We start from the raw sequence: 20,772 nt of genomic DNA on the forward strand, positions 1-20,772 counted from the left end.
GTCGGACATGAAGTTTTCCGAGCATTGTAGACAGGTTGCAAGAAAAACCCATGGTGTTCTATGGATGGTTTATCGAACATATGCTAGTAGAGATAAGGATGTCATCCCATTATATAAGGCTATTGTTAGACCACACTTGGAATACTCTGTTCAAGTTTGGAGACCGCACCTAAAAAAAGACAGAGCTTCTTGAAAGGATCTAGAGATGGGTAACTCGCCTGGTGGGATCGGCAAGAGGACGTTCTTATGAGGAAATACTTCGAATATGTGGGTGCACAGCTAGCTTGGAAACTAGGCACCTTAACTGAGGTGGTAGTAGTAGTAGCATGTGATGCAAGAAAGCAAGTGTATGAGCTTATGCAGCATCAGCCAAAAAAAAAAAAAAAAAAAAAAAAAAAAATCACACCATTCCCTCCAAATGCCTGTCCAGTTCCTCCTTAAATTTATTTAACCTATCAACTTCCACAACGACAGATGGAAGTTTGTTCCAGCAATTAATCACCCGCTGGCTAAAGGCAAATTTCTGCACATCTTTTCTTAATTTGAATTTATGTCCCCTTAAGTTCGTAATCTGAACAAGTGGAAGGATCCCATCAGAATTCAGCGTGCTCAATCCATTAAAGGCCTTATACACCTCAATCAGATCACCGCGCAGGTGCCTAGTCTCCAGCCACTGCAATTTGCAGAACTTAAGCCTCTCTTGGTAAGGGGATCCCTTCATTCCCCTCACCAATCTTGTTGCCCTTCTCTGTACACACTCAAGCAAATCTACATCCTTCCTAAAATGAGGCCTCCAGACCTGTACGCAGTACTGAAGGCGTGGCCTGACCATTGCCTTATACAGAGGGACAATCACCTCCTTTTCTCTGCTAGCAAAATTCCTATATATCATTGACAAAATCCCATGACCTGCCCTGGCAGCCTGTCTGCATTGCTCAGAAAATTTCATATCTGACTGCACAATTACTCCCAGGTCTTTTTCATTTTCTACCACCTTAAGTGTAGTACCACACAGTTGGTACATTTCTCTGGGGTTACTTCTACCCATATGCAGTACTTTACATTTGTCAAGGTTAAACTTCAGTTGCCACTTCTTAGCCCATCTGCCCAAATTATTTAGATCCTGTTGCATTAACAACCCTGCCAACCTTCGTATCATCTGCAAACTTCAACACTAAGCCTGATATACCTTCATCAATATCATTGATAAATATACAAAACAACAGAGGACCCAACACTGGGTCTCCGCTAATAACATTAGTCCACGAAGAGCAGCACCCATTAATTACCACCCTCTGTCTTCTCCCACTCAACCATCCTTTTATCCATTGTAGCAACTTACCCTTAATACCATTCTGCTCCAATTTGTACAGTAGTCTTCCATGCACAACAGTGTCAAAAGCTTTCCTGAAATCCAAATATATGATATAAAAATTATTTTTTGCATCCAGTTCCTTTGTAACCACATCATAGGTGTTGATTAAGGCTCTGAGAGGCAATAATAAAATGAATGAGGTTGAAATTTTTATGATTATAAATGATTCTAGAACTAGGGAGAGATGTTTAGACTGGATTGCAGGAAGTTTATTTTAGCCAGCAAGTTAAAAATTACTGGAATAAGTTACCTACATGGGCAGTAGAGACTGACAGTTTGGGGAAATTCAAAGGTCTGCTGGATAGTTACTTATGGGAGGAGGGAAATGCATAGGTTGTCTATTTAATTTTCCTTTATTAATATTATTATTATTTTTTACCTGGTGCTGCATAAGCCTTAGGCTTCCTTGCACCATATGGCCATTACTAATACTATACTGGTATACTGGTATAAATGTCAGTGTCATAATATTGCTTTCCCATCATATATGTAGGATGTATGGAAGCTCCTTCACTCTGTACTCCATAATTCTAATTAGCATACCCTCTGTTTGTAAAGTGCCACATATGTTCCTTTCCTAAAATCCGGACATTATTGGGAGGTGCTCAAATGATACAGCTCCTCTCAATAATGTTCTGCAACTGCATTTTATTTCTAAGTCAGAGCTGGAGGACACGATATACGAACACAATGATGGAGAAAGCAGGTTTTGCATCATTCTGCTGTTCAACACATTGGGATTAGCTACATCATTTGACCCTCAGTGATATCCAGATTTTAGGGAAAGTGATTTTAGGTGACAACGTTCCAGGTTTTATAGTGTACTTTGTAAATACACTATAAAATCTGGCGATTATTTTTGTGAATAATTATTGGTTTAGCAAACGTAATTTTCAAAAACAAAATATAAATGCTATTTAGTATTACTTTATGCAATTCCATACGAGTATAAATAATATTAGTTTCTTTTATTAGTTTTTATTTTCTAAAAACTATAAATTTATGCTAATACAAATGTGATTTTATATATAACTGTATCACAAAGTACTTAAAGTAACAATATGGTAGTATGTGTTACTGTTATGCTATGTAGGAATAGGGTAGCATTAGTTATACTTTTGTTATATTTTTAAAATAAATTTACACTAAAATCATGCCAGAGACTAGGATAGAAATTCTCTACCAAATCAGGATTTAAAACAGTGCTGTACTTGTTGCTTATTTACCTTACCCTCTCTGGGAGGACATGACCTAGCCAACAGAGATGTCTTTAAGTATGAGCAGATATCCAGCACAAATTTAGTTCTGATGAGCCCATATGTAAGCTTGAAGAACAAGATTGATGCCCTCAAAGGAATTCAAACCTGGGACCCATCAAGCACTCACTGCTAGAGCCCATTCTTGTGCATCAGACAACACAGTGATATCCATACAGGTGGCAGAGGGATCCTGTTCCAGAGGAAATAACTATTGTTGGTGACTCTACTGTCAGGGAAATGCACTATGTAAAAAAACATAAGTGGAATAGTATCAAGATTCATCTGCCGGGGGCAAAAGTTAATTCAGATTCTGTCAGAAAAAGTAAGTATTTCAAAAATAGATGCTTCTTCCTCTGACTAATGTGTGTATGGTACATTAAGAGTATAAATACCAGATGGCATAGTAACTGAGATGCAATTATGTTAAAAAAAAACAAAAAAAAACCACAACATAGAAGGCATGGCAATGCAAAATCACGTGCTTGTGCTTTTATAAAAAACAACAAAACTCACATCATATTGCAGAATGGTTACCTTCATATTATGAACTGGTAACAGAGAAAATAAATGTCCCAACAAGTTAATATTATTTTCTTGGATTTCATTTTATTTTACTCTTCAAAAGGCAGAAGGGATAAGATAGTCTCAATAAGCATGTCTTTTTTGTTTAAAAAAAAAACAAAACAAAAAAAAGTAATTATTGCAACCCTTTTCTTGATATTTCATACTGATGCATGGATATGTTATAACTTGGGTGTTGAAATATGTATGTACATAATCCCGTCAAAACACTGTGACGAACCCCATGTTTTAAAAATTTGCCATTCCTCCTTACCACATAGTATACTTGATATGGGAAAGGGATGTGATCTAATGGAGTTTTAAAAAGGAATGATTGTTGGGTGCTATACTTAAGATGCTCCAAGAATGGACGGAGCAGCAGTCACCAAGCGAATAGCCTTGGTGAATTGTAGGCTACCTTGCCTTGTGCAAGCTGATAGACAGAAAACGGAATGGCTGATCATGGGTAGCACAATGATTATAATCACTGTCCTCACACCAGGTGAAAAAAGGCCCAGGTTCAAATCCCATCAATGATGCAAAGAAATTTTATGGGCTTTTTTTTTTTTCACTCCTTGAATGAGCGGACTTGGGTGTAGATAACAGGCACAATTTATGAGCATATTATACGTGGGCAGATAAATTAGTTTTTGGGTGGCCCTAATATGACATTTTTTGTTTGACCATGGGCTTTATAACCAGGGACTGACTAGCCATGTTCCCAAGACCACAATGTAATGAACCCTTTTCCATATGAGCCTCCAGAGTCAAGGTATGCATGTGTATGGTGATTTATCATCGACAGCATCTAAAATTTGCATCTGAATGGAAAAAAGTTGCCTTTTCTGATGAATAATGTTTTCTGCTATGCAGGGTACAGCAAAAAAGTTGCAGCGAGGACTCACTCTGATATCCTGATCTAACAGAAACAGGCAAATGGTGGCAGTGTTTTGGCATGGGGCATGTTTTCCTGGGAATCTTTTAGAGCCCTCACCTACCATGAAAGGGTGTACCTATCAGGTACATCCTTTCGTGGTGAATGTCTTCCCGGATGACACAGGTGTGCTCCAAGCAGGATAATGTGCCCCACCACATTATCGGCATTGTTTGAGAGTGCTTTGCCGGATATGAATATCATCACAGAACATCTCTGGAATTATGTGGCTTGACAGATCTGGCATTTGGATCACACATCAGACTGTTGCAGATCTATAGGACACGATCCTGGTGGCATGGTGCAGCATACCTTCTGCAACATTCAAAGGCCTTATAGAATCCATGCCCACTGCTTTGATTGAATAGCCATGTTCTTAAATGGCTATGCATTTAAAAATGGGGTTCTATTCAAACCGATGCAACTACTTATGTTACAAAATAGGTACATGCTTGTGTGAAAGTTAAATGAATTAATTATTTAATTAATGACAGGCAAGCTTATTAAAGAAGAGATACAGTAATCTTATAAAAGTATAAACATATGCTTAAGTTGTGCTGATGAATGACTGTGGTAGGAATCTTCTCACACATCACCAGTTAATAGTGAATGATTTATTACTCTTCCTGTGATACATATAAAGTTAATATTTGTAAATATGAGTGTCATAGCTCTGGTTCATACTATATAAAGTTAATGTATGTACAGAGAAAAAGGTATTTAAAAAAAAAAAAAACTTAAATTTATGATCCTTTACCCTGACAATGAATTATCTGAGTGACCCTGGCTGTGCAGTTCATAGTTACAAACATATCCTTTTTCCAATCTGTGCTAAGATAACATTATGAATGTTAATTTCTGGTTGTTACAGATCCAAAATCACATCCACATTAAATAACTCAACTCAATTCCCTTAGCTTCCAGCAACATACATCTTAATTATATCATCCATCTTGCAATTGTTGATATTTATCCACACAAACAAGATATAACACAGATCATTCATATGTATATATTTTTTCATTCTTCTTTGATGACAATCCATTCTTTTATAAAAAAAAAATTATAGATCTGGTTAACAAAAATTGTGGCTTTAAACTATTCACACTGAAAAGAAAATAATTAAAAAAACTATGTTATGGTCTAGTTATGAACAGTTCTGGCTAAATTTACAAATCAATCTGGTTCCATCTAGGAAGATAAATGTTTAATAGTTACGAGTACAGTCCCCTTTTCTTTTAAATAAAATATTGATTTCCAAGCAATACAAGACAGTTTATGATGAGTGATCAAAAAATCCAGTATCGTAGCGAGTTGTGACTTGTTACATGTTTGATGACTCGTCTAGTCAGTAATGGACAAATAACCCATTTATCTCAGTCTAAATTAGTTTGCACTGAATATGAATGCATACTGGGTGTTGTGTTTTATCACATTTTAAAATGAGCAAATTGGGGAAGTGGAACAGAAACCAACTAAATGTTAAAAACAGCTTGCAGAGAAGTTGTGTCATTTAAAGACTTTTCAGTGGTTTGCAAAGTTCAAAGAGGACCATTTGTCTCTTGAAGGTTAAGTCTCATTCTGGCCACCCTTCAGATTCAAAAACCAACAGTTCAAGTTGTCTATGTTCTGATCAGGGGTGACTGACATTTTGCTAATGAAACTGGTATTTATGGGACATGCCACTCAATTTTAACACAAGATTTGAGAATGCGACGCATTTCAGGCAAGATATTTCCTCACCAATGATCATGCTGCTGCTGACTGACACTTTAGTTTCTGGGTCATACACCCACAATCTGTTGCCACTAATAATGCAAAAAATAAAGTCCAGTCCTCTCAATGGACTGGACAATGAATTATCATTGTCCAGTGTCAATGAATTATCAATGGAAGGTGCACATAAATTGTTCATGGCACTGTCCACAACAGACTTCGAGGCGCCTCCGTAGCCAGGTGGGAAGGAGCAGCAGTGCGTAGTACACGCTTCTTGATTAGACCGGGGTTCGAGCCCGTCACCACCAAATACGGAGGATGCGGAAAGGTCAAGGAATGACCACCGCATTTTCCGGAGCAATATGGCCTTAGTTGCTAATGCTCCTAAAAACCAAATAACAAACAAACAAACAACAGACTTCGGTTGGCCCTGCAGCAAAAAAGAAAAACAAGCCAATCTTAATAAAATATGAAGATCATGCTTATCATAGCACCCTCACTCATTATACCAGATTTAGCTCTTTGTGATTTTTCCCCCCTAAGCCTGAAACCTTTGAAAGGTCATGGATTTGCAAAAACTGTAGAAATTATTCAAAATGCAACACAGGAACTATTAAAAATTCCAAAAGAAGGCTATTAGGAATATATCAGGAATGCTTCCAGAAGTTGCAGAAGCATTGGAATCAGTGATACATCCATGCGTCATCATTTCCCAACTCTAAGTTCAGTTCCTTAACTTTTTGATCACACCTTGTATAATAGATGGCAACACTAAAATAGCTTTTAAAACTGGAGGAGATTGCATGTTAACCTCTGTTGTTCAATTTAGAGTAGAAACTGAAGAAATTATTGCATCAAAAAATAAATAAATAACCACTTTTTTATGATTAAAAAAATTTAAAACTTTTAAAAATTTAAAAACATTTATTGACTATTGAGCGGGTTGGTGCCTTTGCACCGTGTTTTGTTCGTAGTGAACTGTCAAAGTCAACAATTGTCATCGTTTTAATTCTATCTCATATTGTGAATACCTTCACAAGTGGCAGAGGTATCGCACTGCTTTGAATAAGTAACACTTCCCCCAGTGAAGAAGACTAATGTTACTTATTCTCAACGGATACCACCACCCAGATGGCACCATTTCGAAGCTGATTGGCTTCTCATTGGTGGGTGGCCTGGTGTTGTAATAGTGACAACCCAGTTATGAAGTATGAGTCCACAATATGATTGTTTGTTTGTTTGGGAATTTTTTAGGTGCATTGGCATCTGTGGCCATAGTGCGCCATACATATGATAGTATGTATACTATTTCTTTATAGATCGAGAGTCAGAAAACTAGTTTTTGACTAGCTAAAGGTGTTATTATACATTGACTGCTTTGAGAAAGCAGTCAGTGTATAATAACACCTTTAGCTAGTCAAAAACCAGTCAAAAGACTTTTTGAGATATTTGTTTTATTGCCCAAAAGTGAAGTGGCCGGAGTGAAGAGATTCTGGCATTCTATTGCAATTTTTGTGCATTCCACAAGAATATGCTTTACTGAAAGCACTGTTTTACAGCGATCACACTGAGGGTGAATCTCCCCCTCTTAAAAGATAACTATGAGTAATATTAGTGTTGTAATATTAGCGTGAACTATTCGCACACGAGCTACTATTAACTCCTGTTGTTGAATTGGATTGTAGCTTGAAGGCCACTGCTCAAGATTTGGCTTGATACTTTGAAGCTTATTTTTAAGTTGGTTTTGCCATGTTAATTGCCACCAGTACAAGCATTTTTTCTGTATTATTTGTCTATAATCTTGATATGGAACTTTCCACTGGTCATCGGGTGGTAAGTCAGCTCCCTTAGCGGCATTTCCTGGAATTGCCATATATTCTGGGACCCAACAGAGGTATATGGTTCTTCCAAGCTCAGATAGGGTATATAAAGAGACCAGCGGAATTACTTAACAAGTACAGGTCACTGTTGAAAAAAAGCCGTGAAGTAGGGTTGAATTTGAAAGTGTCTGCAATTCTGCCCAGACACGATAGGAGGGAGTATATGATGAGAGCCTTGTCGATCAATTCGGCCCTGGAAAGATTGTGCAAGGCTCAAGGGGTAGAATTTTTTTCAGCCTGGAATGTACTTGTTAACAGGAGAGATTGCTTCTACAGGGATGGGATACACTTAAATAGAAAGGGTGCAAGAATATTTGCTAATGCTATCGAGGCAGTGTTAGGTGGGTCGGAAAACTGCTAGCTTGGGGGGAGACAAAGACTAATGGATTAACAGTGGCCACTGGCAGAGGTGAAAGAGATTCTTGCACTGCTTCTACTGGAATGAGCAGAAGCCTGAAAAACAAGATGCAGGATATTTCAGAGACTGCTGGAAGTCATTGTGATACAAGTAAACACATGGGTTGTGTTAGGGTAGCTAAGAATAGAAACAGGTGCATGTATACTTGCGTGTACACCAATGCTAGGAGTTTAGTAAATAAATTTGATGAATTTGAGGTATTGCTCAAAACATCAAAGGCAGATATTGTTGGGATATCAGAGACGTGGTGTCACACAGATATAAGGAATGCAGAACTGGAATTTGGGGAGTACAATGTGTATAGAAAGGATAGACAGGACAGGAGGGGAGGAGGGGTTATGCTATTAGTTAAAAAACACATAAAATCCAAGGAAGTGAAGCCAGTCGACATTGATGGACAGGGCAGTGTCGAGTCAGTTTGGTGTGACATAAGCATAGGTAAATCAAAATTGAGAGTAGGAGTGTGCTATAGGCCTAATGACTCTGATGAGTATAATAAGATACTGTACAGGAAAATAGAATGGGCCAGTAAATCAGAGAGTCTTATAATGGGGGATTTTAATTTCCCAGATATTGACTGGAATTTGTGGGTTGGTCACTCACACACTAGCAGGGCTTTTGTGGATTTATTGGATGATTGTTTTCTACACCAGCATGTTCGGGAGGCAACTAGAGGGAGTAATACTCTGGATCTGATTATCAGTAGTGAATCTTCATGCATTAGGAATCTGCAGATAAAGAAACCACTGGGTGGCAGTGATCACAGTGTGCTGAAGTGGGATTTACTCAAGGAGGTAACTACCATCAGAGGTAAAGGGAAGGGTTTTTGCTTTCGTAAAGGCGACTATGATGGTCTGAGACAGTATTTAAATTCTATACAGTGGGACCAACTGATGATGTTACCAACAGCAAATTCAAAATGGGAAGCATTCAAGGAACTAATCTTGGAAGCTACCAGGCTTTACATACCAACCAAGAAATATTGTTCAAGGTTCAGGCCTAAATGGTTGTCAGATGAACTAATGAGACATATGGCAGAGAAGAAAAATGCATGGGATACATACAAAATTAATGGGTGACATCGAAGCCTATGATAGATATAAGTTGGTCTGTAACCAAGTCACAAAGGAGATTAGGCAGGCAAAGGCAGATTATGAGAAATCCTTGGCAAAGGACGCAAAGAAAAACAGAAAAGAGTTCTTTACCTATTTAAACTCAAGAAGGAAAGGGATGAATCAAATTGGTCCACTGGATGTTGATAGTTCAACAGTTGAGGATCCAGCTCAGGTGGCTAACAATCTAAACGAGTATTTTGCATCTACATTCACACATGAGGAGTTATTCAGGAAGGGGAATGTCGTAGGTGAAGTAAACATTGGCAGTGAGCTAGATTATTTTCTAATAACTGAGAGGAAAGTGGAGGAGAAATTGTTGAGGATAAACATAAAAAAGGCACCCGGGGTGGATGGGATCTATCCAGTTATATTAAAGGAGGCAGCAAAGGAAGTAAGCAAACCCCTAGCCATAATTATGAGAGCTTCTTTGGACTCAGGGGAGGTACCCATGGACTGGAGATGTGCAAATGTAACCCCAATTCACAAAGGAGGATCAAAGGCTGACACAAGTAATTATAGACCTGTTAGTTTAACTTCGGTTCCAGGAAAATTAATGGAGGCACTGGTTAAAGAAGCACTGCAGGATCATCTGGACAAGAATTCAGTTATAGCTCAGACACAGCATGGTTTTGTTAAGGGCAGGTCTTGTCTGACCAATTTGATTGGATACTATGATGTAGTCACAAAAGAACTGGATGCAGGGAATAACTTTGATATTATATATTTGGATCATGGAAGACTGCTGCACAAATTGGAGAAGTGTGGCATTGGAGGCAAATTGCTGCTATGGATAAAGGGATGGTTGAGTGGCAGAAGACAGAGAGTGGTAATCAATGGACACTGCTCAACGTGGACTAATGTTATTAGTGGAGTTCCTCAGGGTTCAGTGTTGGGTCCATTGTTGTTTTCTGTATTTATAAATGATATTGATGATGGTGTATCAGGCTTAATGTCCAAGTTTGCAGACGATACCAAGGTTGGCATTGTTGTTAAGGACACTACTGATACTATGCTGCTGCAACAGGATCTGGAAAGGTTGAGCAGATGGGCTGAGAGGTGGCAAATGAAGTTTAACATTGACAAATGTAAAGTACTACATATGGGAAACAGTAACCCCAGATCAATGTATCAACTCTGTGGTACTACGCTGACAGTGGTAGAGAATGAAAAGGACCTGGGGGTCATTGTGCAGGCAGATATGAAGTTCTCTGAGCAGTGCAGACGAGCTGCAATAGTAGCTCATGGAGTATTGTCAATGATATACAGGAATTTTTCCAGCAGGGATAAGGAGGTGATTATTCCATTGTATAAGGCGATGGTCAGGCCACACCTAGAGTACTGTATACAGGTCTGGAGGCCTCATTTCAAAAAGGATGTAGAGCTGCTGGAACGAGTACAGAGAAGGGCAACAAGATTAGTGAATGGAACAAAGGGGTGCTCTTACGAAGAAAGGCTTAAGTTTTGCAAATTACAGAGCCTGGAGACTAGGCATTGGCGAGGTGATCTGATAGAGGTGTATAAGGCTTTGAATGGCTTGAGCATGCTCAATGCCGATGGGATTCTTCCTCTTGCTCAGAATAATCACCTGAGAGGGCATAAATTCAAATTGAGGAAGGACGGATGTCGGATAGATGTGCGGAAATTTGCCTTTAGCCAGCGGGCAGTTGGTTTGTGGAATAGACTCCCATCGCTTGTTGTTGAAGTTGATAGCCTAAATAAATTTAAGGCTCAGCTGGACAGGTATTTCGAACGAACGGAGGGGTGAAATGGGAGTAGTGGTTGTTTTTTTTTTTTTTTTTTTTGGGTGATGCTGAATAAGCTTGCTTTCTTGCATCATATGCCTCTGCTAATGCTAATGCTAAAGAGTTTGTTGTGATGTTCATGGTGTTTTCCAGGGCTTGAAGTGCACTTAGAGAATCAGAGAAAATTATACTGTTTTCAATATTGGAGGACTCAATATACTTCAGTGCAATCTGAATTGCCATTAGTTCGACGGAAAATATACTGAACTCATGTGGCAGTCGGTAGGCCAATGTGATGGTCGGAAAAACTGTGGCGATTCCGACATGGGCATCATTCTTTGATCCATCTGTATGAACTACTATGAAGTTTGGAAACTAATCCACTATTGCATGGTATCGTTGCAAGAAATTTTCTTTATGTAGTGTAGATTTATTCCATTTATGAAGGTGGAGTAATGCTCCATGGAGCAAGGAGTAGTGGAGGGGTATTTGTGATATTCTCAAAAGTCAGATTAAGTTCTTCTAGAAGATGTCTTATTATTATACCTAAAGGTTGGTTTGGTATAACCTGCTGTGTTGGGGATGAAAAGTAATTCCCAGTTTGGGTGTTCAGGCATAGATCTAATTTTATATGCATAGCGTAATATAAGTTGTTGCCTTCTGATAGAGAGTTGGTTGGTTGTTTTGGGTTTTATTGGCGCATCAGCGACTAAGGCTATAATGCGCCTCTGATAAAGAGAGGGAGTTCATGAGCTTCAGCGTATAGACTGTGTATTGGAGACGTGCGAAATGCTCTTAGAGCAATGCATATTGCACTATGATGGAGAGGATCAAGCCAGCGAAGGACACTAGGTCTCACTGAGTCATACACTGGTGCTCCATAATCAACTTTTGATCTTATTAAAGCTCGGTATAGCCATAATAAGGTAAGACGATCAGCTCCCAACTTTGTTGCTGAGAGAACCCGGATGATATTTAGTTTTTGTTGGCAGGATGTTCTTAGTTTTTTAATATGTTCCAGGAAGGTAAGTTTATGATCTAAGGTGATTCCTAAGAATCGTATGCTGGGTTGAACTGCTATTGGTTGTCCATTCAGTTGTAGTTCGGGATGTGGGTGCAGTTTAGGTTGTCGGAAAAAAAGGATGCACAACGTTTTTTGAAGACAAAGTTGAAAACTATTGGTTTGTGCCCATGTACTGATCTTATTTATTGCCCCTTGTAACTGTCTCTCAACAGTATTCATGTTTTTCGCAAGGCAAGAAATACTAAGGTCAGCTACAAACAGTGCCTTATCAATAGTGTTTGGAAGTTGTTCAGCAACAGTATTTATTGCAATTATAAAGAGTGTAGCACTGAGTACAGAGCCCTGGGGAACTCCTTCTTGAAAAAATAGTTGAGACAGAGAAGTTTTAAATCGAACCTGGAATGTTCGCTTGTATAGGAAGTTCCGTATGAAAATCGGGAGATGACCTCGAAGTCCATGCCGATGTAATTCGCGGAGTGGCAGAGATACTTCCATGTGGAATCATAGGCCTTACTGATGTCAAAGCAAACCATTACATGGTGTTCCCTAAGGAATGCATTCCCAATGGATTTCTCTAGTATATCTAGTGTTGATCTGTTTTGTCGAGTGCATAATGTAGGAGACTGAAAATTTCAAGATACCATATCAGTCGACGGTCCACCATCTTTTCGAGAATTTTGCAAAGGCAACAGGTCTATAGTAAGTGGGATTTGTTGGGTCTTTACCTAGTTTAAGGAAGGCAAGGATTGTAGCATGATGCCATTGTTTAAGGAATGTATCTTCCAGGTAGAGTCTATTGAACAGATAAAGAAGTGACTGCAATGATTCAGCACTTAGTTCCTGTACCATCGAATAATGGATATTATCTGGTCCTACAGCGCTACGCCTAGATGTTGACAAGGCTCCATGTAGTTCGTGAGCTTCAGCGTATAGACTATGTATTGGAGATGTGCGAAAATAGTGTAAATAGTAAATGGTAAGTTGTATTGTTCTTCTGCTTTTGAAGAAAAGTTTAACTTTTGTTTTTCTGAATTTGCTTTGAATCTTTTGAAGGCTGGTATTAACTTTCTGTTGCTGATGTTTTGGCAAATGTTTCCGCTAGTATATTGGCAATTTGGTAGGGTCAGCAGGGTTCTGCCCTCTCCATTCCATGATAGGCAGCAATGACGTTTGATATTTACCACTCATTTTTCTGATTGTTTTCAAACTTTATGTGTGGGAGTTGCTTGATTGATGGCTGAAGAGAAATGGATCCAAGCAGCCTTTTTATTACTGTATCTTAACATACCTTGCTCTAGCACATTTATAATGAACGAGATTAGCTGTAGTTGGATTGCACTGAAAGATATTCCAAGCTTTATTTTGGTCTTTTTTTGTTCCACGGCATTCGTCACTCCACCAGATTTTTGGGGGTACCAGTAATTTGAAGAGGATTTTGGTATAGCTTTTCTTGCTGCATGTAATATAGTTTTTCTGACATACTCAACCGCTTCTTCTTTGGTTGGGGATTTTTGGATAATTTCAGGGTCCAGTTTAGCATAATTTTTTATGTCTCCCAGTCTGCTTTATCAATGAGCCACTGTGGAATTCTAGTAAGATAAGAGGGCTTATTCAGTAATTCAGTTCTTATGGGAAAATGATCACTATTGTTTATCGTCCACTTTAGAGTAGGATACAAAGTTTCTGAACAGATAGACAAGTCTATTGCAGTATTTGTTCTGGAAGGAAGGTGATCCATCATTTTAGAAGAAGGTTGTTATCGTCTAAACATTGTTCAATTAGTTTTCCTCTTTGATCGATAATGTTGTTATCCCATAGTGTGTGATGACCATTTAAGTCTCCCAGAATGAGGAAAGGTGTGGGGAGTTGAGCTATGAGGTTGTTTAGATCATTTTGTTGGATGGAATAGCTTGGTGGAATGTATAAGGAGCAGGTTGTAATATGAATGTTAGTAGCTACATGGACTGCTATTGCGTCGAGGGGAGAGTTCAGTAAGACCTATTTGACAGGAACATGTGGGTTTGTTGAAACAGCTACACCACCATGTGCAGTATTTTGATCGGTTCTATCTTTTCTAAAGATATTGTAATGAGACAGTTTTGGTGTGTCTTGAGGTTTGAAATACTTCTCTTGAAGGCAGAGACATATTGGTGTGTATTTAGAGGTATAGGTCATTTTGGAAACCACAACAATTCACTGAATTATGGTGTTCTTTGTTAGACTTTCTGAGTGTTTTTGTGGTGCTAAGGTTCTCTGTTTTTCACTCTTTTTCTTATCTTTCTTTGGAAAGTAAAGCCTTTCTGTGTCCATGTCTTCTTCAACAAAAATGTGTAGGACAGGGTCATCTGTGGTTGATCAGAAGTTACGATTTGTTTTTCTTTGCGTCCTTGGTCCAGGGAAGGGAGATTTTCAATTGGTATAGAAATTTGCGTATTGACTGCATGAGTTTGAGTTGCACTGTACAGTGATTTTACATAGTTCGAGAAAGACTCTTTTGAGGGTACTGTTAGTTCAGTTTGTGATGTGGTTGATTGGAATTTTTTGGTGATTTGGGCATACGTAGATCTGTTTGTAAGAGTTGGTGGTGAGATGATTTTCTTTGCTTCTTGATAGGTCGCGTTATGATTGGTTTTATATTTCTGAACAAGTTTCTCAGTTTTCCAGTGATCGCATGTTCTAGTGTAAGCGGGATGATCTTTTTTTCAGTTTGGGCATACTGGTTGGGGTGCAGTACAGGCTTCGCAGGGGTTGTGCAAAGTGCAAGCTGTGGGAATGCCCGTACTTCCGACATCGGAAACACTGTAGTGGATTTGGAATACAGTGAAACTTCCCTTTAACGGACAGCCATGGGGAACGAAAATGTGTCCGTTAGAGAGAAGTGTCCGCTAACAAGAAGTCTGAGGGAGGAAAAAAAAAAAAAAAGAAAAGAAAAATCGTTAAACGTTTAATGTAAAATTAAATTAAAATAGATACAGATTTTGAACAATATTTTTGTAAATAATATACATACAATTGTGCTATGCGTATTATGACTTTATCTTAAGGAAAATACACTTATTTTCTTCTGCACCTTCTTCCAGCTGATAATTTTGTTTTCAACATTTGTTTGGAGTGAAGAAACCATCGAAAGTCCTTCAGTATCTTCTTCAGCGGCGAAAAACATTTTTAAACGATTGATTTGTATGAGCGCTTCTTCTATTTTCATCGGTGGTTCGTCGTTAATAGGTTCTTCATCCTCATGAGAAACTTCTTGAAAAATATCGATGATAATGTCGTTGATATCTAGAGCACCATCTTCTGTAGCGAGGTTCGAGTCTATATCTTTGTAGCCAGGGTCACTTGTAGATCAATAGATGTTGAAGTTCTTGGTGCTCCACATTGCTGTTCACCACTTCAATTTTTGCGTTTGAGAAGCCAGGCTTTACAAAACAGTTCACGACAGTTTGTTTTCTAATTGCGTTTACTGAAGAGGAAATCCATTGAATCGCATCTAGGATGCTGAGCTTCTTTGCAAGGTCACTCACACATGTTACATCGTTCATGTTTGCAATGAGATGTCTTAAAACACGTTTTCTGTAATGAAGTTTAAAATTTTTTATTATCCCTTCATCCAAGGGCTGACACTCTGGAGATGTGTTTGGTGGCAGAAAAACGATTTGAACGTTGGACAATTCAATGTGCGGGTGAGATGCAGCATTATCCATGAAAAGAATAATTTTTCTGTTTTGACGAATCATGTTTTGGTTAAAGTGACTTATCTATTCGCTCATGATATCTCGTGTCATCCACGCTTTTTTATTAGACTTCCAGTCAACATTCAACTTTATGCCCTTGAAACAACGAGAATTTTGTGGTTTTCCTATAACAAGAGGTTGTTCAAAGTCTCCCAGCATATTTGTACACAATAGTACAGTCAAGCGTTCCTTAGAAATTTTTCCGCCCTGCCACTTTTTGTTTTTTAGACTCATTGTTTTTTCAGGAAGAGCTTTAAAAAACAACCCTGTTTCGTCACAGTTGTAAATACCCTTAGCTTCAAAATCACGACATAAATCTTCCGATTTGACGGTCCACTCTGTTACAACCCCAATATCAACAGATCCACCTTCACCACTTACGGTTTTCCAAGAAATTTTATGCCGAGTTTTGAACTTGTCTAGCCATCCCACAGAAGCTTTGAACTCATTTACTCCCATAGATTTCGCAACCTCCAAAGCCTTTCCCCTAATAATAGGCCCATTAATGGGAATTTTTTTAGCACGTGCGCAAGAAAACCACTCATACATAACATTGTCAATTTGAAGTCCAACAGTTTTCAGGAATGATTTTTGAACCTGATCATTTACGTGTTGTCAAAATTGTTTGAGCAGTTCATTTTTTTTCTTTAGGATGTCGCTTACCTGCGTCTTCCCGATTTTGAATTTTGCAGCGAGATTGCGAACGCTATTTTTTTGCCGATCATACGCATTAATGAGTTCGACTTTATCTTTTAAAGTTAAATGTTTACGAGAAGACATTGTGCACTTCACACGACACTGAACAAAACTGAAAACTGAAACTGAAAAGACGAAAGGCCGACCATATTCCCCCCCCCTGCACACACCAAATTCATCAGAAGTTTTACACGTGCCTTAAAATTCTTGAAAAAGGGTTTAGAGCCGCGACGTAAACCTTGATAAAATTCAGAGAATCGGAAATAGAAAATAAACACACGATTGAGGCAATGTGTGGAAGAAACGTTCCTAAAAAATGGCCGTGAGATCGCCCGCTGTCCGTTATGGGGAGATCAAATTAAGTGCTAATCTAAACGAAACAGTGCGCAGATTGCCTGTCTGCGTCCGTTACAGAGAATGTCCGCTAGACAGAAGCTGCAAACACGTTAAAACCAATGGAGGTGAGTTGGGGAATTTGAAAATGTTCGTTGTAGAGAGATGTCCGTTAGGAGAAGTTGCACTGTATATGGTCTGACATTACAGACCAGATATCTGGCCTTAATGGATGCTGGGCGATGTGGTGTATTAAAGGTCAAAATGAGATTGCATGTAGGAGTCAGAACTCCATCTTTTCTGGTGGAAATTCTCTTCATCTGTATGGCTCCTCCTTTAAATTCTTCAAGCATATCCTCTTTGGACACATCTAGTAAATTCCAGTCAGAGATCACTCCTTTAGAGGTGTTGAGTGATCTATGGGTTATCACAGTTACTGCTATTCCAGCAAAGAGATTAATGTTCAAGAGCTGCTCTGAATGTTTAGCATTAGAGGTTTCAAACAGAATATCTCCTAAGTCTTTTTACAGACTTGGGAGCTCTGGCTCTATTTTCTAATTCCTTTTGTTCTCTGAATGGTGAGAGTTTGCCAATTGCATTTTCACCAGTTGAGTGCATGATCAGGAAAGTTGGAATAGGATAGATCTCAGAGTCAGTTTTCTGGCGTTCGGAAGTTCCTGCAATAGAACTATCTTTATTTTTTGATGTATAGGGTGCGTCTGGCAGCCCAGATAAGTCCAAGTTTGACTTACTCGTGACGTGCTCTTTTTGGCCCTGGGAGATTATCTTTTTCTCCCAGGTTACCAGCGGTGCCACCTAGTGACTCAAGCAAAGAGAAGGTTAGTATTAACTAAAAACAAAAAAGTGGGGGGTTAAAAAAAGGTACTTTCCTTTCTAGGTTATATTATTTGAAAGATCTATTTAATCGCAAAACTCAGGAAAAACGTACTTACAGTAAAGCCTACCAGATAATCACTATGAAAAGGTGCTGTGGTCACTAATTTCACTTGGCACTCGGGGCCCACAATATGAGAGATGCCTGATGGTGTGTAAAATAGTATAAACTGCCCACCCACTGATGAGAAGCCAATCAGCTTCGAAATGGTGCTGTCTGGGTGGTGATATCTACTGAGAATAAGTAACATTAGTCTTCTCCACTGGTGAAGCATTACTTATTCAAAGCAGTGCAATACCACGGCCACTTATTGTGATGGTATTCCCAATACGAGATGCCAATTATTGACTTTGACAATTCACTACAAACAAAACATGGTGCAAAAGCACTAACCCATTCAATAATGGGTTAGTGCTTTTTTAATAACCTAAGCGTAGTCCCATGCTTCATGCAAAATAATCACCTTAAAAACATTTATGTAAAAAGTTTTCATTTTTATAAAATTTAATTCTACTGACAATTTTTAATTTTCCCCTTCTGATTTTCATCTTTGAAAAAACATCAAGCAAGGTGACAGAGACAAAATTAAACAGTGCATTTGAAACCTGTTGAATGGGAATGTCCCTGAATGTGATGATAACTATTGACAAAGTACTGTACGAACACCAATGAGTTTTCATTTATGTTATTTTTCGAGTAGCTCTCAAGCATACTGATAATACTCTGTATACTATACCCAAATGCCATGTAGTAATATGAGACTGTCCTGCATCTGGTTACTATAATGTTCTCAACAATTGTAGTTTAATCCATTAGTAGGTAGACAGAAGGGTGGCACCCAAGTGGTCTACAAAGACTGACGGATCATGTTTAGACTAAGTTCTTTCTGGCTGACTGGCTGATTAAAAGAATCAATGTATCAAAATCTTTGAAGCAGTAAATGAACAGAAGTGCTTGGGAGTGTCACCTGCACCTTACAATGCTATGTGAATTTTGTTTTTAAAACTTAACTTTTTTGTTCTAATTATGAGTCATGCTAATGAATACAGCAAAAGTTAAATAGTTTATTCATCCACTCCAAGTGGTAAGCTAATGGAGTGGAAACTTAATGTGTTCCCTTTGTAACAAATCATTAAGCTGTTCAAAAAAGGTAGAGCCAGCACTTCAAAGCACAGATCTTCACATGTCATAAACAATCTAACTTACCCTTGAAGTTTGTTTTGAATTGCAGTACGAAGCACTATTAAAAGCAGTTTCATGTAACACTGAAATAATCCAATTTTTGTTGTTGCCTTTCCTACTAATGGCAAGACTCAGAAACTGGAAATACAACCACTTTTTGCTGGTATAGGCTGAAAGTAATTCACCCATGTCTCTCATCATCAGTTTAATACACAGTCTAGGATCTCTTTCAGCTTCATACTGAACTAGCAATCAGGCTCTCTAAGAGGAGTCCCTGGGCATAAAAAAAAAAAGGAACATAATTCCAATGTAATTTTATTATTTGAGGAACCATTTATTTAAAAATTTGAGGCCTGAGGCTAAAATGGTCTTCATTCCTATTATCAGATCTAAGTGTTACTTTCAGAATAACACTGCTAAACTATCAAAATAGGATGAGAGGACAATCCTTCATTTAGCCATTCAGCTATGCATATAACAACATCCCTTTTCATTTGATGTGATGTAGGCAAGCAATTCCCACACTATGGTCTGCGTATCCTTACTGGGGTCCCAGTAATGTTTCTTAAATTTTTTACCAACCTGTTAGTGAACTATAATTACAGCACATCTAGGTCAACAATTAATCCTTTTGCAAGTGGCTTTCTGGACCACATACGACCCAGAATAAATTTTTCTCAAGGAATTTGGAAGTTTGTTAAAACTGAAAAACTATGTACAGTCAGACCTCTATATAACGAAATTGATTGTTGGCTTCAAAAAATTTGTTAAACAGAAATTTCATTATAAAAAAATATGACCTTTTCAATAAGTAAGTAAGAATGAATAAATATTCTAACATTTTAAAACAATTCATTTATTAATACATACATATTAAGAAATGACTACTTATATGATGCACATGATATATTAGTACACTTTTAAGAATTATTTCTTAAAATATTTGATTATTTTTTGTTGTACACTGCATTTTACTGTACATTGTTCATAAAAATGTTTGCATTTTTTTAAACACCCAAATATATTTTCTGGTCCATTTTCTTCACACTGAAGACCTCGACGCAAAGTTTCAAATGTTGGCAACATTTCATGTTTGGAAGGTTTAATATTGCTCCTCATTGCTGTCACTTGCATATTCAGCTACAATGACATCATTATCAACTCCGAAAAATTCTTCAAGAACAATTTCTCCACTGATCAAACCTATCGCTTGGAGTTCTTCTAAACGTCCAGTATCTTGTAGTAGTTCATCCCTCTCATTGCTGTTAATTGGCATTTTAGCAAAACCTGCTTTTGTGAACAATTTTTAATCATTGACTCCACACTTTTGCCAACTCTGATATGCAAATCTATAACAGAATCTATATGTTGGTTGATTTCTATCCTTAGTATAATTTTTTTCAGTATGTGCCTTTTCATAGTCTTGATAATGCCTTGGTCCATTGGCTGCAGTTTATATGAGGTATTTGGAGGGAAGAAAATAAACTTCACACTGTAAGTTTCGAAATTACTGAGTGAAGGTGAGCAAGGCAGTTGTTAATGATCAAAGAAATTTTTCTGTTTTCTTTCTATCAAAATTTAAAATCCCCGCTCAAAAATTACTTGTCATTCATCCAAGATTTTTTGTTGTAGTTGTATTCCAATGCTAATGCATTTTCATATTCTTAATAATGTCTTGGTCCATTGGCTGCAGTTTAGATGAGGTATTCGGAGGGAAGAAAATAAGCTTACACTTGTAAGTTTTGAAATTACCGAGTGAAGGTGAGCAAGGCAGTTGTCAATGATCAGTGCCATTTTTCTGTTTTCTTTCATCTTTCTATCAAAATTTAAAATTCCTGCTCAAAAATTACTTGTCATTCATCCAAGATTTTTTGTTGTAGTCCAATGCTAACGACTTTGAAACATGGG

General features: G+C 38.0%; 2 protein-coding genes across 3 annotated transcripts in view; one reads left to right on the plus strand and one right to left on the minus strand.

Annotated features, from left to right (window-relative positions):
* The window catches only part of LOC150078292 (DALR anticodon-binding domain-containing protein 3-like), a 325,092-nt gene that overhangs the window by 279,631 nt on the left and 24,689 nt on the right, over window positions 1-20,772 (plus strand). The window lies entirely within an intron of this gene.
* Cdc23 (cell division cycle protein 23) overlaps window positions 4,963-20,772 on the minus strand; it is a 268,183-nt gene continuing 252,373 nt past the window's right edge. Inside the window, exon 17 of one of the 2 annotated variants that reach the window (XM_090385187.1) lies at window positions 4,963-5,175. The gene's annotated coding sequence lies outside the window, so the exon portion shown is untranslated. Of the gene's footprint in view, window positions 5,237-20,772 lie in introns of both variants that reach the window. The other variant, XM_090385186.1, reaches the window with a different exon arrangement.

Source organism: Mastigoproctus giganteus, chromosome 11, assembly GCF_048544385.1.
Source record: "Mastigoproctus giganteus isolate SK-2022 chromosome 11, ASM4854438v1, whole genome shotgun sequence".
NCBI classification, from domain to species: Eukaryota; Metazoa; Arthropoda; class Arachnida; order Uropygi; family Thelyphonidae; genus Mastigoproctus; species Mastigoproctus giganteus.